This window comes from Artemia franciscana, chromosome 10 (genome assembly GCF_032884065.1).
Source record: "Artemia franciscana chromosome 10, ASM3288406v1, whole genome shotgun sequence".
Classification (NCBI taxonomy): domain Eukaryota; kingdom Metazoa; phylum Arthropoda; class Branchiopoda; order Anostraca; family Artemiidae; genus Artemia; species Artemia franciscana.
This window is the reverse complement of record NC_088872.1, coordinates 12,189,535-12,207,105: the sequence shown is the minus strand read 5'-3', so window position 1 is coordinate 12,207,105 and position 17,571 is coordinate 12,189,535. Positions and strand designations below refer to the sequence as shown.

Sequence of the window (17,571 nt, the reverse complement as noted above, 5' to 3'; positions counted from 1 at the left end):
GATTCAGGGGTCATTCTTAATGAATTGGGACAAAATTTAAGCTTTGGTGTAAAGAGCGAGGTACTGACTAGGGGGTCAACCCCCTCATATATGTAATAGAAACATGAGAATACAAAAGTTCGTTACGTAAGCTAATTTATAAGTTACTTACATCTTTTACTAATAAAAACATTCGTAAAAAATTAAAAGTTCTAGTTGCCTTTTTAAGTAACCAAAAATCGGAGGACAACTAGGCATCCTCCCCCGCTCCTTTTGTTCTCAAAATCATTCGATTAAAACTATGAGACAGCCATTTAGCTAAAAAAAATATATGCAAATTTCGTTTTAATTATTTCTCTGCGGAGAGCCAAAATCAAAACATGCATTGATTCAAAAACGTTCAGAAATTAAATAAAAAAAACAAGTTTTTTTTAACTGAAAGTAAGGAGCGACATTAAAACTTAAAACGAACAGAAATTACTCGTATATGAAAGGGGCTGCTTCCTCATCAACGCCCCGCTCTTTACGCTAAAGTTTTTACTGTTTTAAAAAGTACAGTTGAGAGAAAGAGTCAAACCTATAATACCTATAATATAACCTATAATATAATATATTTTATATAATAATAAAAATAAAAATAAAATATAATATAAGAAAATAAAATAAAACCAAAACGAAAATAAAAAAGAAAAATAAAACTAAACAATGGCCCAGGCCCATACTTATCGATGTCATGTTTTTTTTTTATGTTTACGGTGCACCCAAAGAATTGGTAAAATTCCAGAGATTTAAGGCTAATGACTCGCGCATTTGCACTTTGAACTTCTACTTACACATTCAATGAATGCCTGAGGATCATTCCAACAAAAATTCCAAAAACTCATATATTTCACTCCCTTTTACAAAAATTTGATGTTTTAGTTTCGAAGAAAAGAAAATGTCTGAACGGAAACGAAAAAAAAAAGGTGCAACCTTAAAAAGATGGAACAAGTTGCGAAAAAGAGGTTGGGGAATCTTCGTGGATTGAAATGAAAGAGAAAGGTCATTGTCGAATGTATAGTACAAAGTTAAGAAACTATAAATTCTGAGAAATTAGGCCTTTTCATTGGGCTAACTTAAAAAAAAAATCCAGTAATAAAAAAGATAGACCTAAAGCCGAGAACACCATCCCTATGCTAAGACAGTTTTTTCGGCTGAATCTAAGTTTTTTGTAAAAAGCAGTAGGGCTGATATAATACACAGTAAACAAATAATAATAATATTTTGCAAAAAAAAGGTCTTCGTACAGCAAAATCAACTGAAAATACCAATTTCTTTTGAAACGGAGACCGGAGTTAAAACTCGAATTTTGAGGCGTGTGAAAAAAGCGATGCAAGATGTTACTTTTTATGCAACATTGCTGAAAATGAAACAATGGGGACTGATTGGCTACTGAAAATGTATGCTTGGAGATATGCACAAACTGCCAAATGGAGATCGGCCTTTAACTTTTTTTGCGCGCGAAAAAATGCCACCTAGTTAAAATTGCTTCCTCAAATTTGATTTGCTCCTTGCACTACCACTTTCCAATTCGAAGAAGAAGAAAAGAAGCAATTCCATATTAAGTAGGGGTCCAAGAGGTGGGAGAAGGGGTGTAGAATTTCCAAAAATTTGAGGCTTATTCAAAGTTTGGTCAATTCCAAAGTTTAACTCAGCTTCTCTGTCTCCCGAAATATCTTCTCTGCCATAGCCCCCTAAATATATCAATTTTGAGATCAGTTTATAATCCGTATGATTTTTATTCATCTCTTTTCGTGATAAATAAAAAAAAAACTGATTTTTTTAGCTGAAAGTAAGGAGCGACATTAAAACTTAAAACGAACAGAAATTACTCCGTATATGAAATGGGTTGTCCCCTCTGCAATCCCTCGCTCTTTACGCTAAAGCTTTTAATTGTTTTAAAAAGTAGAATTGTGGCAAAGAGTCAAACTTTAGCGTAAAGAGCGAGGGATTGCAGAGGGGACAACCCATTTCATATACGGAGTAATTTCTGTTCGTTTTAAGTTTTAATGTCGCTCCTTACTTTCAGCTAAAAAAATCAGTTTTTTTTATTTAATTTCTCAACGTTTTTGAGTTAATGCATGTTTGATTTTGGCTCTCCGCACATAAATTATTAAAATGAAATTTGTATATTAATTCTTTTTTGGCTAAATGGCTTTTGAGAAATAAGGGGTGGAGAAGGAGGCCTAGTTGCCCTCCAATTTTTCGGTTACTTAAAAAGGCTACTAGAACTTTTAATTTTTAACGAACGTTTTTATTAGTAAAAAATATACGTAACTTAAGAATCAACTTACGTAACAAACTTTCATAACCTTATATTTTTATTATGTATATGAGGGGGTTTGTACCCTCGTTAATACCTCGCTCTTTACACTAAATCTTAACTTTTCTCCCAATTCTTTAAGAATGACCCCTGAATCAGAAAGGCCGTAGAATAAATAGTTGAAATTACTAAAAATACTTTAGCATAAAGAGCAAGGTATTTATCTCCTCCTAAATACCTTGCTCTTTATGCTAAAGTATTTTTAGAAACCCCTCATATGCGTAATAATCTCTGTTCGTTTTAAGTTTCAATGCTACTTCTTCCTTTCATTTGAAAAAAAGTTTTCATGTTTATTTTTCATTGTTTTCTTATAGTAATGCTAGAGAATCCTGCACCCTTTTCATTGAATTTTTCATCCCCCATGACAGATTTCTCCAAGGAAAGATCCTCCAACATAGCCCCCTCTCCTCAGCCCCACCCCAAAACAAAATAAAATCCCCCTGAAAACGTCTGTACACTTCCCAATAACCATTACTATATGTAAACACTGGTCAAAGTTTGTAACTTGCAGCCCCTCCCCCAGGGAATTGTGGGGGAGTAAGACATTCCCAAAGACATAGTTATTATGGTTTTCGACTATGCTGAACAAAATGGCTATCTCAAAATTTTGATCCGTTGACTTTGAGAAAAAATGAGCGTGGGAGGGGGCCTAGATGCCCTCAAATTTTTTTGGTCACTTAAAAAGGGCACTAGAACTTTTCATGTCCATTAGAATGAGCCCTCTTGCGACATTCTAGGACCACTTGGTCAATACGATGACCCCTGGGAAAAAAAAAAAAAAAAAAAAAAAAAAAAACACGCACCCGTGATTTGTCTTCTGGCAAAAAATACAAAATTCCACATTTTTGTAGATAGGAGCTTGAACCTTCTACAGTAGGGTTCTGTGATACGCTGAATCTGATGGTGTCATTTTCGTTAAGATCCTACGACTTTTAGGGGGTGTTTTCCCCTATTTTCCTAAATAAAGCAAATTTTCTCAGGCTCGTAGCTTTTTATGGATAGGACTAAACTTGATAAAACTTATATATTTAAAATCAGCATTAAAATGCGATTCTTTTGATATAGCTATTGATATCAAAATTCAATTTTTTAGAGTTTCGGTTACTATTGAGCCGGGTCGCTCCTTACTACAGTTCGTTACCACGAGCTGTTTGATTCTGTATTAAAGCTCTGTGATTTTCATGTATTTTCATGATTACACTAGCAAGACACAAAGTTTTACTGATTCTTTGCCAATCATAAGCTTCCAAGGCGGTTCTGTGAATGGGAGCAATCACGAGTTAAAAATGAAGCATACCTAAAAATTGGCAACCTTTCTTTAAAAATATGCCTCGTGAAAATTACCAAAATGTGCATTTTAAAGCATTAAATTTGCAATTTTTAACCATTTCGCGGCTGCTATGTGGGCGCTTATAATGAAAAGCCAAAATATGCAGGAGGTGATAAAAGATAATTTCGCCCTTTTTGTTTATATTTTAGCTGTCTACCAAAAGGAAGAATCTTTTCGGTATAGATACCGAGGGGTTGCCCACTTTCCACCACCTGGTGTACAAGTCGGAGTTCCACATTTGGCAACACTTCCGCCAAGCTTGGCACAATCCCCAAACACTTCCGAAAGATAGCTTCGATTTCTGAAAGGTGGTGCCCCCTCGATAGGCACAGGAGCGTTACCGACGTTTGAACGAATTAGATTGTTAAAGAAATCGCTTAGTACCTGATTGCATCGGGAATATGCTTCCACCTGCATATGAACAGGAAATATAGCATAAATACACCCAAACATATTTATTCCGAAAAGCGGGTAAGAAATGGCGCATAGAAAATCAGAAAGCTCAATAATCATTGACGGTTTTCCTAAATCGGCTCACAATTTAGTATAACAAACACAGCGCTAACCAGAAAAACGCTAAGAGTGGAGAGATCGGGATGAAACTTGGTGGGAAAAATAAGCACATGTCCTAGATACGTTATTTACATAACCAGACCGTATCCGCTCTCTTTGGGAGAGTTGGGGGGCACCTAATTCGGTAATTCGAAAAAAAGAGGTATTTTAAACTTACGAACAGGTGATTGGATCTTAATGAAATTTAATATTTAGAAGAACCTCGTGTCTCATAGCTCTTATTTTAAATCCTGACCGGATCCGGTGACATTGATATTTAATTTAACGCACAGAACGCGTTAAATTACCTAGCCCAATCTAACCCCTAACCACCTCTATATGTTAAAAATTTAATAAAAATATAGATATGTCGTAGTTTTCTCACTCAAAACAAAATCATAACCGATCCAGAAAGGGAAACCGTTTTCTGTCAAATTTTACACCGCGCAATTCTTGAGTGCGTTCCGTTTAGACAAGTACCGAAAACTTGGCATTTTGTTTTTAACTTTTTGGGGGAAGGAGTCTGTCCCTGAAATCCCACTGGTGCGCACGTCCAGTAGTGACAATTATATTGCCAGAGTAAGATAGAAAATACCATACTTCAATTCAGTTTGATTCCCAATGCGTTAAGTTTTTATGGCACTTGGTATTTACCAAGTGACACAAAGCGATCGCAAATTCTGTCGGTCTGTCGGTCCCAGTTTTGCTAGTTTGGGCACTTCCAGATAAGCTAGGAAAATGAAATTTGGCAGGCGTATCAGGGACCAAACCAGATTAAACTAGAAATAGTCTTTTCCTTGATTCGACCATCTAGAGGGAGTAGGGGGACGGTTAATTCGGAAAAATTAAAAAAAGAGGTATTTTTAACTTACGAACAGGTGACTGGATCCTAATGAAATTTGATATATAGAAGCATATCGTGTGTCAGAGCACTCATTTTAAACCCCGGCCGTATCCGATGACACTGAGGGGAGTTGGAAGGGGAAACCTGAAATCTTGGAAAACGTTTGTGGAGGGATCGGGATGAAACTTGGTGGCAAAAATAAGCACAAGTTCTAGATACGTGATTGACATAACAGGATCGGATCCGCTCTCTTTGGAGGAGTTGGGGGGTGGGGGGGGGTAAATTCGGAAAAATTTGGAAAAATTCGGAAAAATGAGGTGTTTTTAACTTACGAACGAGCGATCGACTGAAATTTGATATTTAGAAGGACCTCGTAAATCGGACCTCTTTTTTGGATCCCAACTTGATTCAGCGTCATTGGGAGGAGTTGAGGGGGTAACCGGAAATCATGGAAAACGCTTAGAGTGGAGAGATCGGGATGAAACCTGGTGGGAAAAATAAAGACATGTCCTAGATATGTTATTTACATAACCGGACCGGATCCGCTCTCTTTGGGACAGTTGTGGGGCACCTTATTCGGTAATTCGGAAAAATTAGAAAAAATGAGGTATTTTAAACTTACGAACAGGTGATTGGATCTTAATGAAATTTAATATTTAGAAGAACCTCGTGTCTCATAGCTCTTATTTTAAATCCTGACCGGATTCGATGACATTGGGGGGAGTTGGAAGAGGAAACTGGAAATCTTGGAAAACGCTTAGAGTGCAGAGATCATGATGATACTTGGTGGGAAGAATAAGCACAAGTCCTAGATACGTGATTGACATAACCAGACCGGATTGGCTCTCTTTGGGGGAGTTGGGGGAATTTACTAGTTTGGGCACTTCCAGATAAGCTAGGACGCTGAAAGCTGACAGGCGTATCAGGGACAAGACTTGATCAAATTATAAATAGTCTCTTCCTCGATTTGACCATATGGGGGGGGGGCGAGCGAACAAGAGAGTTGAGAAGAATTTTATTTGTCGATAAAACAAATGATTGTTCTTCTTAAGTATAGCTTGTAGTCTTGCGGTATGATTCTCGTTTAGGGTACGAGATGTCATAGGTTCAAACCTCGGACTACCCCAATTTTTACTTGAAGAACATCTGATACTAGATACGTGATCAGTATAGCGATCGCTGAAAGTTGGCAGGCGTATCAGGGACCCAACAAGTTTAAATTTGAAATAGTCGCTCCCCCATTTTGACCATCTGGGGGGAGTGGAGGGACGGTTAATTCGGAAAAATTAGAAAAAATGAGGTATTCTTAACTTACGAACGGGTTATCGGATCTTAATGAAATTTGATATTTAGAAGGACCTCGTGTCTCAGAGGTTCTTTTTAAATCTCGACCGGATCCGGTGACAATTGGGGGAGTTAAGGGAGAAACCAGAAATCTTGGAAAACGCTTAGAGTGGAGAGATCGTAGTGAAACTTAATGGGAAGATGCTCTTGGCTCTTCCGACTTCTGATTATTGAGCTTTCAGGGTTTTCTATGCGCCACTTCCTACCCACTGCGCGGAGGACGATTCCTGAAAGTAAATGTGGAAAAGCTAAGAGGCCAATGTTTCGTCGATTGCTTTTTATCATTTCGCAAGCTTTTCATCTTTTAATAGAAAATTTTCGCTATATCTTAAGCATTTTAAAGATATACATCCAACTTCGCTGTTAATCATTGTTGCGTTGATATTAATAATTGATTTTAAAATTTGTTTGAAGTAAATAGTGCGATCCCAGATACTGTGGGCAAACGGTCTTTGTATATAGATGATACATATATATATATATATATTATATATATATATATAAACTCTTTCCATGCAATGTAACAAAATGCAGTTCTTATGAGATATAATTAACACACTTATTAAACTAGCATGATGAATAAATGAGCATTAATTAGAAAGAGAAAAGGTTTAAAAAAAAGTTTCATGATGATTCAGAAAAGCAACAATGGACTAAATTAAAAAAGTTAGGCTATTGCTGAACAAGTTGTGCAAAAGACATGTCAGAAAATAAGAAAATCTAATTAAAACGTGAAAGAATGGCACATTAATTCTAGAGCATGGCCAATGTGCTCCTTTAATTTTGATGGCCTTCGGTTTTTGTTTATTTTGCTCTGTCAAAGCTCCTGTTATGCATATAATTAAAGCACACAGCAAGTTAAAAAAAAATCTGTAAAATATTATGGAGCACAAAGACGGTGGTGTCAATTAGTGAAGATGGGACGGGGCATGTGACCCCTGGATTTTTTGCCCGATCCTTCTATACCTTTTTTTGGGTATTTTCATTGAGAAATCCTAATTGTTATATTTTCATTTAAAAATTGAAAAACGAAGAATTTGCCCCCCCCATAGATTTTAAAAACAAATTTTGCTCCCGTAGGTTTGAAAATCCCCCCTCCCCAGGAAAAATTGTGAATTGACGATACTGCACACAGATATGATTAAATTAACTTCGCTGGTGCAAATGTATGCTTACTACTACTACAATTACTATTACTACTACTACTACTACCACTACTCCTACGACAGCTACTACTACTACTACTGCTACTACTACTACTACTACTACTAATACTACTACTACTACTACTGATACTACTACTACTACTACTACTACTACTACTACTGCTACTACTATTACAACCGTCTCAATGAATCACCAAGCCGCCTGAACCCAACACAGCTACCTGCGCTCCTCCTCATCCCGATAAGTTTTAAGCCTCCTTTTTTGCATCCCCGCACCACAAGAAGTTCCAATTTCTCTTAAATGCTTCCTTACGACCTCCTTTCATCCCAGTCGGGGAAGACCCACTTTTCGTTTGGCCCTAGATGATTGACCAAAAAGAGCGATCTTTGGTAATGTGTCTTACTTCATTCCTCTCCCTTTAGCCCCCCCCCCAGATGGTCGAATCAGGGAAAACGACTTTATCAAGTCAATTTGTGCAGCTCCCTGACACGCCTACCAATTTTCATCGTCCTAGCACGTCCAGAAGCACCAAACTCGCCAAAGCACTGAACCCCATCCCCCAACTCCCCCAAAGAGAGTGAATCCAGTAAGGTTACGTCAATCACGTATCTACGACATTTCCTTATTCTACCCACCAAGCTTCATCCCGATTCCTCCCCTCTAAGAATTTTCCAAGATTTCCGATTTCCCCCTCCAACTCCCCCCAATGTCAACATATCTGGTTGGGATTTGCAATATGGGCTCTGAGACATGAATTCCTTCTAAATATCAAATTTCATTAAGATCCGGCCACCCGTTCTAAAGTTAAAAATGCGTCAATTTTTCTAATTTTTCCAAATTAACACCCCCCAGCTCCTCCAAAGAGGACGGATCCGTTCCAATTATGTCAATCTTATAGACATAATGTGCTTATTCTTCCCATCAAATTTCATCCCGATCTCTCCACTCTAAGCGTTTTCCAAGATTTCTGTTCCCCCCTCCAACCCCCTGTGTCCCTGGATCCAATTCGAGTCAAAAATGGAGCACCTGAGACACAAGATCCTTCTATATATCAAGTTTCATTAAGATCCAATCACCTAATCGTAAGATAAAAATACCCCAATTTTCACGTTTTCCAAGAACTCCGGTTTCCCCCTCCAACTCCCTCCAATGTCACAGGTTCTGGTCGGAATTTAAAATAAGAGCTCTAAAGCACAAGATCCTTCTAAGTATCAAATTCCATTAAGGTCTGATCCCCCGCTCGTAAGTTACAAATACCTAATTTTTCCGAATAACCCCCTCCCCCCAACTCCACCAAAGAGAGCGGATCCAGTCCGCTTATATCAGTCGCGTATCATAGACTTGTTTTTATTCTTCCCAACCTGTTTCATCCTGATCTCTCCGCTTTAAGTATTTTCTAAGATTTCCGGTCCCCCCCCATCCCCAATGACGCTGGATCTGGTTGAGATTTAAAATAAGAGATCTGAGTTACGAGGTCCTTCTAAATATGAAGTTTCATGAAAATCCGATCACTCCTTCGTATGTTAAAAATAAGTCATTTTTTCTAATTTTTCAAAATTACCCCCCCCCCCCAATTCTCCCGAATACAGCAGATCCGTTCCAATTATGTCAATCACGTATTTGAGACTTCTGCTTATTTTCCCCACCAAGTTTCATCCCGATCCCTCCACTCTAAGCGTTGTTAGATTTTAGGTTCCCCCCAAACTCCCTCCAATGTCACCAGATCCAGTTGGGATTTAAAAAAAGAGCTTTAAGACACGATATCCTTCGAAATACCAAATTTCATTCAGATCCGATCACCCGTTCGTAAGTTAAAAATACTTCATTTTTCGTATTTTTCAGAATTAACCCTCCCCCCCCAACTAACCCAAAGAGAACGGATCCCTTCTGGTTATGTCAATCACTTATCTAGGACTTGTGCTTATTTTTCCCACCAAGTTTCATCCTGATCCCTCCACTCTAAGCGTTTTCCACGATTTTAGGTTCCCTCCCCCCACTCCCCCAATGTCACCAGATCCAGTCGGGATTTCAAATAAGAGCTCTGAGACACGATACCCTTCCAAACATCAAATTTCATTAAAGTCTGATCAACCGTTCATAAGTTAAAAATACTTCATTTTTTGATATTTTTCCGAATTAATCGGCCCCACCACTCCTCCCCCAGATGGTCAAATCGTAAAAACGACTATACCAAGTTAATCTGGTCCTGTCCCTGATACACCTGCCAAGTTTCATCGTCCTAGCTTACCTGGAAGTGCCTAAAGTAGAAAAACCGGGACAGACCGACAGACCGACAGACAAACAGACAGACCGACAGAATTTGCGTTCGCTATATGTCACTTGGTTAATACCAAGTGCCATAACAAGAGCTAAGAGCTCATATGGCACTTGTGACGAGGCAAGAAGAGCTAAGAGCCAAGAGCTCATATGGTATGAGCTCTAACAAAATTCTAAGAATCAATAGATTGATTTAAAAGGAAAATCAGAGGCTTGATGCCGGTCAAGATTTAAAATAAGAGCTCTGAGTCACGATGTCCTTCTAAATATCCAAATTCATTAAGATCCGATCACTCACTCGTAACTTATAAATACCTCATTTTTTCTAATTTTTCCTCTCCCTTTAGCCCCCCAGATGATCGAATATGGGAAAACGACTTTATCAAGTCAATTTGTGCAGCTCCCTGACATGCCTACCAATTTTCATCGGCCTAGTACGTCCAGAAGCACCAAACTCGCCAAATCACTGAACCCCTCCCCCAACTCCCCCAAAGAGAGTGAATCCAGTACGGTTACGTCAATCACGTATCAAGGACATTTGCTTATCCTATCCACCAAGCTTCATCCCGATTCCTCCACTCCAAGTGTTTTCCAAGATTTCCCCCTCCAACTCCCCCCAATGTCAAAAGATCTGGTCGGGATTTGAAACAAGAGCTCTGAGACCTGAATTCCTTCTAAAGATCAAATTTCATTAAGATCCGATTACCTATTCGTAAGATAAAAATACCCCAATTTTCACGTTTTCCAAGAATTCCGGTTTCCCCCTCCAACTCCCCCCAATGTCGTAGGATCTGGTCGGAATTTAAAATTAGAGCTTTAAAGCAGCACAAGATCCTTCTAACTATCAAATTTTATTAAGATCTGGTCACCCTTTCGTAAGTTACAAATACCTCATTTTTCCAAATTACCCCCCCCCAACTCCACCAAAGAGAGCAGATCCGGTCCAGTTATGTCAGTCACGTATTTTAGACAGGTTTTTATTCTTCCCATCTAGTTTCATCCAGATCTCTCCGCTTTAAGTATTTTCTAAGATTTCCGATCCCCTCCCCAATGACGCTGGATCCGGTTGAGATTTAAAATAAGAGATCTGAGTTACGAGGTCCTTCTAAATAGGAAGTTTCATGAAGATCCGATCACTCCTTCGTAAGTTAAAAATAAGTCATTTTTTTCTAATTTTTCAGAATTAACCCCCCCCCCAATAGAGCGGATTCGTTCCAATTATGCCAATCACGTATCTAAGAATTCCGCTAATTTTTCCCACCAAGTTTCATCCCGATCCCTCCAATCTAAGCGTTTTCCATGATTTTAGGTTCCCCCACCCCAAACTCCCGCCAATGTTACCAGATCCGGTCGGGATTTAAAATAAGAGCTTTGAGACACGATATCCTTTGAAATATCAAATTTCATTGAGATCCGATCACCCAATCGTAAGTTAAAAATACCTCGTTTTTCTAATTTTTCAGAATTTACACGCCCCCCCCCCCCCCGACTACCCCAAAGAGAGCGGATCCGTTCTGGTTATGTCAATCATGTATCTAGGATTTGTGCTTATTTTTCCCACAAAGTTTCATCCCGATCCCTCCACTCTAAGTGTTTTCCAATATTTTAGGTTTCCCCCTCCCAACTCCCCCCCCCCCAATGTCACCAGATCCAGTCGGGATTTAAAATAACAGCTCTGACACACGATATCCTTCCAAACATCAAATTTCATTAAGATGTGATCAACCGTTCGTAAGTTAAAAATACTTCATTTTTTCTATTTTTTCGAATTAACGGGCCCCCCACTCCCCCCAAGATGGTCAAATCGGGAAAACGACTATTTATAATTTAATCTGGTCCGGTCCCTGATACGCCTGCCAAATTTCATCGTCCTAGCTTACCTGGAAGTGCCTAAAGTAGCAAAACCGGGACCGACAGACCGACAGAATTTGCGATTGCTATTTGTCACTTGGTTAATACCAAGTGCCATAAAAACCAATTCTACATGAATGGAATTCTTAGTTAGATCAAAGTATGCCCCGATCCAGCATTTTCTCACAACATGGGAACCAAACTGACACTTTTAGGAACAATTTTGTAGAATGAGGAGGGAGTTCACATTTTATTTTGGGGGACTTTAATGGTATTCTTTGCGGTTTTCTTCCTTTTTCATTGTTTCTTGTCCGAAGGTCCTTATTCCTAGTTAAAGATTTTTATGGCACTTGGTATTTACCAAGTGACATATAGTGATCGCAATTTCTGTCCGTCTGTTGGACCCGGTTTTGCTAGTTCAGGCACTTCCAAAAAAGCGAGGACGATGAAACTTGGCAGGCATATCAGGAACCAGACGAAATTAAATTAGAAATAGTCTCTTCCCCGATTCGACCATCTTGGGGGAGGAAGCGAGTGAACGAGATAATTGAGAAGAATTTTATTTGCCGATAAAACGAATGATTGTTGCTCTAAGTGTGACTTGCTGGGCAAGTGGCATAATTCTCGCTTAGGGTGCGAGAGGTCTCAGGTTTGAATCCCGGACCACCCCAATTTTTACATGAAGAAGATCCGAAACTAGATACGTGATCAATATAGCGATCGCTGAAATTTGGCAGGTGTATCAGGGACTGGACCAGATTAAATTAGAAATAGTCACTTCCCCGATTTGATTATCTAGGGGGGGGGATGATGAATTCGGAAAAATTAGAAAAAATGAGGTACTTCTAACTTACGAACGGGTGATCGGATCTTAATGAAATTTGATATTTAAAAGGACCTCATGTTTCAGAGCTCTTAGATTAAATCTGGATCGAATCCGGTGACACTGGGGAGAGTTGGAGGTGGAAACCGGAAATCTTGGAAAGTGCTTAGAGTGGAGAGATCGGGATGAAACTTTGCGGGAAGATTAAGCACAAGTCATAGATACGTGATTGACAAAACCAGACCGGATCCACTCTCTGTGGAGGAGTTGGGGGGGGGGGGGGATTTCCAGTGCTTTAGCGATCTCGGTGATTCTGGACGTGCTAGGACGATGAAAATTGGTAGGCGTGTCAGGGACCTGCACAAATTGACTAAATAACAGTCGTCTCCCTGATTCGAACATCTGGGGGGGGGGGAGAAATCGTGAAAAATGAGGTGTGTTTATTTCAAGAATTGGTGATCGGATCTTAATGAAACTTGATATATAGAAAGATGTCATGTCTCAGATGCTCCATTTTCAATTCGGATCAAATCCGGGACACTGGCGGGGGGTGGAGGGGGAAACGCAAATCTTGGAAAATAAGACCACTTGTCTGACCTTATCTCCCTGTTGAAAATCAAAAATACAATTTCATAATTTTGTACATTGAGGCCTGGAACTTCTTCTCAAGAACTTTGAGGTCTGCTGAATGGTAAATTCTTATCGTATGTAAATGGTAAATTAAAATGGTAAAATGGTAAATTAATAATGGTATGTATTGTGGTAAATTAATAAAACGGTAAAATTTTTATCGAGCTGGTTTTACTTTTCGAAGGTGGTTCCCCTGCTTTTTTTAATTGTATCCCACAAAAGTACATACCATTGTTCTTCTGATTCTAATACCACTATCAAAACTCCCATCATATACTTTCAATTTCAACTGAGAAGGGCTGATCTGTACTTAACGTACATTACCATGAACTGATTGACTTCTCTAATTTTGCTACTATAGGAGACATTACCAATTTGTTTTTACATAAACTAATATACTTTTATAGAAACAAATTAATAGGAAACAAATGGAAGAGATTTCTAACGTTCCAGCAGATGAACGGCATTCAATTTTTCAGTTTCTGAAGTAGATCGTGCAAAACAAAAATAACTCACTTTCAGAGAATTGTGCTAGTTTTGCACCGTTTTTAAAATCAAAACTAAAATCCCTGTTATTGTTCATTATTACAATCGTTTTAAGATGAATCTTTTTTATTCACTACAATGACGATTTTTTGTCATAAAAATTTGATCTTATCTTTCTATTTTGGCCTATCAGTATTTTAGAATTTTCAAAAGATGGTTTGGGAAACATAAAAAATGACATAGCCATAAGAATACAAGGATATAAACAAATGATTATGAAAAAAATCTAAGAAAAAATTCCTTCAGCTACACCTCCTTAGAAAAATAAATAGGCTAAACAAAAAAAAATTAATAATAATAATAAGTGCGATGTGTCAACAGCTTTAAAATAAGTCTTGAGCATTTTCAACAAATAATTTGAAAAAAATGAAGACACTATATATGAAATACTTAAAGAATAAATAGGATTTTTTTAGAAGAAACTGAACCTTTAAAATTTCCAGTTTTTATTCGTTCATTATAATATTTTTTTTTTTTTTTTTTTTTTTTGGTTTTTACTTCAACACATTTTTAAGCCCAGAGTAACAGATAGAGTCAAAAAATACCTCAAACCATAGCCGTCATGCAGTTACGTGTATTCTACATTGATGAGCCTTTAAATTTAAAATAACTGTTAATATTAGCTTCTAAAAATTATTATTTGTTTTTTCCCTTTACTTGTCCAAAGAGGTCAGAGGATTCTCCCCCTCCCCTATCACGAAATATGGTTTGATTTTCGTCCCTTAAGGATTGGACCTGTGCACCCTTACGCTTTTCCAAAGTTTTTTTTTTTTCTGCAACAACCTCCTGGTGATCTGGGTAAATGAATTGCTGTCAAGTTTTAGAAAAGCTAAACCAAAATGGCTGTTTGTTCCTTTCATTCGTGTGACTATTAAGACAGTTAGAAAAGAGGGGCCATGGCCAATTAATTTGCTGGAACATTGACGGAAAACATCTGCCAACATCAAAAGGGGAAAGCCCCTTTAATAAAATAAACAGGAAAAAGGAATATTGACAAGTTGGCAGTTTTCTATCGTACTTTTGCGAGAGGAATTAGTAGCTGAAATACTACTACTAACAACTTATCGTAGCACTAAGCCACCTGAGGATAAAAGTGCACGCGCATCCTAAAAGTAAATTTTTTTCCGGTTATACTATTTTGAACGCACGAACCAGGATCGCAGACAAAGACAATGTGCTGTTTTACTGAAAAGTCAGCAAGCCTTTTTTTTAATTTCAGAAGAAACTAGATCATTTGACTGCTGACATTAAAAATATTGGTATTTACCAAATCTTAAAGTACTAAGACCAACAAAATAAAAAATAAAAAAAACATGTTTTGCCCACTGGGCCATCTTGGATCTATTCATCCCTAAAAACCGTGGCTTTCTATGACTTGTTTTTTTAGGTTATTTCATTATTATGATGTTTTTCAGGCAGTATCACAACATCCTCAGTGTTGCCACATTGAACCGTGAAAATAAATAAGCAAAATTAATTACTTAAATTTGACAATTCTTTTCGTCCGTAAAAATTCAAACATTAACAATCTGTTGATTCCTAAAGACAAAAAGACTACACCATTGGCTTCAATTAGAAGGGACAGGGGAGAGTGTCCTCCTTTATAGGCTATTTTTCTCTCCCCCCTTTCTCTTTAGTTAATTTTTTTTGGGGGGGGGTATTTTCACAGAAAATGTTTTTGTTTGGTGTTTTCATCGGTAAAATTTAAAAAAAAAAAAACGAAAGAAGCCCTACCTAGATATGGAAAATACATTTTTCCACCCCTCCCCCCAAAAAAATGTTTGTGAACTGACATCACTGGGCTACATCTTCTTAAGATGTTTTGTGCCAATATGTTTACAACTTTTTTGTTGATTTTTCACAAATATTTCTATTTTAGGCGCTCATCGCTACCAAAGCTGCATAACTCCATGTAGAGTTATTTCTCATAATAATTGAATTCCTGATATTTTCTAAAACTTTAAAACACGCATGGAGGTCAAAGCTGTATCCAGGGGGATTGTGGAGTTTCACCCCCCCCCCCCCAAAAAAAACTGTCATACACGTAAAAACATCACAAAAATGCAGATAAAAACTTTTGATGCGCATTTTAAAGCTTTTTAGTAACCTAACCCCCCCCCCCCGAAACAAAACCCAGATACACCCTTAATGAAGTTAAAAGTTTCCACTGAATTAATTCAAACAATCAAATTTAATTTTCACTCTCCTTACTGCTTTAAATTTAATGTCAAGACGGAAAAGTTCCGAACCTTCGGCCTGGTTGGACTTACAAAGATTTGGATAGGTTAACTTGTAGAAAAAAATGCTGCTTCAACTCTAACCATAAAAAATTCACCAAACAATCAGTTTCTAATGTGATTCCAAGCTATGAAATAAATAATCACCAATCCTCAGAAAGACAAAGGCGCGCCCAATAGCATTCAAAGTCAGGGTTACTACCTTAGAGCACACACTTTTGTGGGGCCTGTGAAGACCAGTCTTTAGTTTTTATATACTGTTTTTGGCAAAGGCGCAGATCAGGGGACCATTTCAAGGAACCCCTAAAAAATTCTGAGAACTATTTTAAACAATCATAAATACCTAGTTATCTAATTCCTAAAAGCGTTCACTGTACTTACCCTCTTTGATGGATGAGTTTAACAGCCATTTTGTGTATTCCCGTCATGTTTTACAATAGTGCTGCTATTTTCTTCGCTGCATGAGCAGCGTACCCCATTATAAGATGGCGGCATTCGCCGTTCGCTATTGTAAAATATAATGGGATGTATAAAGCGGACCGTATATTTATCCATCAGGGGGCGGGGTAAAGTTGGTGCATGTTGTCAAGTTATATATATTAATACTTTAAAATGATTTGTATGGTCCTGATTTGTAATTGATTGGTAGAATTGGTAGCATAACATTTTGTCTTAGGATTAACATACTATCTATGACACTTAATTTATTTTATATAGTAAAAACTAACTAAAGCGATTGAATAAATTGGAAAAAATGATTGACAGAAAATGAGTTCAATTTGAGTCGACTTTGCGAGATGAAGAACAGAGCTGCACAATTAAGGGTTCGAATGCATTTTTTGAAAAAAGGAACGGCAATTTTTGAAGCTTCAGGATCCCCCCCCTCGAAAGATCAACCGACCCCAACCTTTTCATTTATGGCTAATGTACATTCTTTTAAGAATGTACAAGCCTCAAATTAATCAACATAGTCAAATGAAGTTTTAACACAGTTGTCTGTATTAACCATTTATTTTAAATGGGCTACATTACTCTTCAAGGGCTACACCGCCGTCAAATGACCATCGTCAAATGAAGTTTTAACACAGTTGTCTATGTTAACCCTTTCATTTAATGGGCTACATTACTCTTCAAGGGCAGTTACACCGCCGTCTAACATTGGTGCCTCTGAAACTGGGAAAAACAATACATTGCTTTTTGATGATTTTAAGTCGATGATTTAATTTAATTCTAATTGATGGGGGTAAAGTGGTTTTCAGAATTTTTAGTGTTTCCTTCAAACTGTTCCCTGATCTGCACCTTTATCTTTTTTTTCTTTTTTTTTACTACCTTAGAATTTTTTCTATTTTTACTACCAATGTTCCCCAATCGCTTATTGCGACACTATACTGATGTCAACATTTTAACATTTGTGCCTCTGAAACTGAGAAAAATAATACATTGCTTTTTGATGATTTTAAGTCGATGATTTAATTTAATTCTAATTGATAGGGGTAAAGTAGTTTTCAGAATTTTTAGTGTTTCCTTCAAACTGTTCCCTGATCTGCTCCTTTATGCTTTTTTCCTTTTTTTAACGGTTATTTTCCTTTAATTTAGCATCTAAGCTTTATTTGACATACAAGAAATATT

At 37.6% G+C, this 17,571-nt stretch overlaps 1 protein-coding gene across 5 annotated transcripts in view; it reads right to left on the bottom strand.

Annotated features, from left to right (window-relative positions):
• Window positions 1-17,571, bottom strand: part of LOC136031795 (rho GTPase-activating protein 7-like) — a 259,438-nt gene that overhangs the window by 197,431 nt on the left and 44,436 nt on the right. The gene's annotated exons all lie outside the window — the stretch shown is intronic.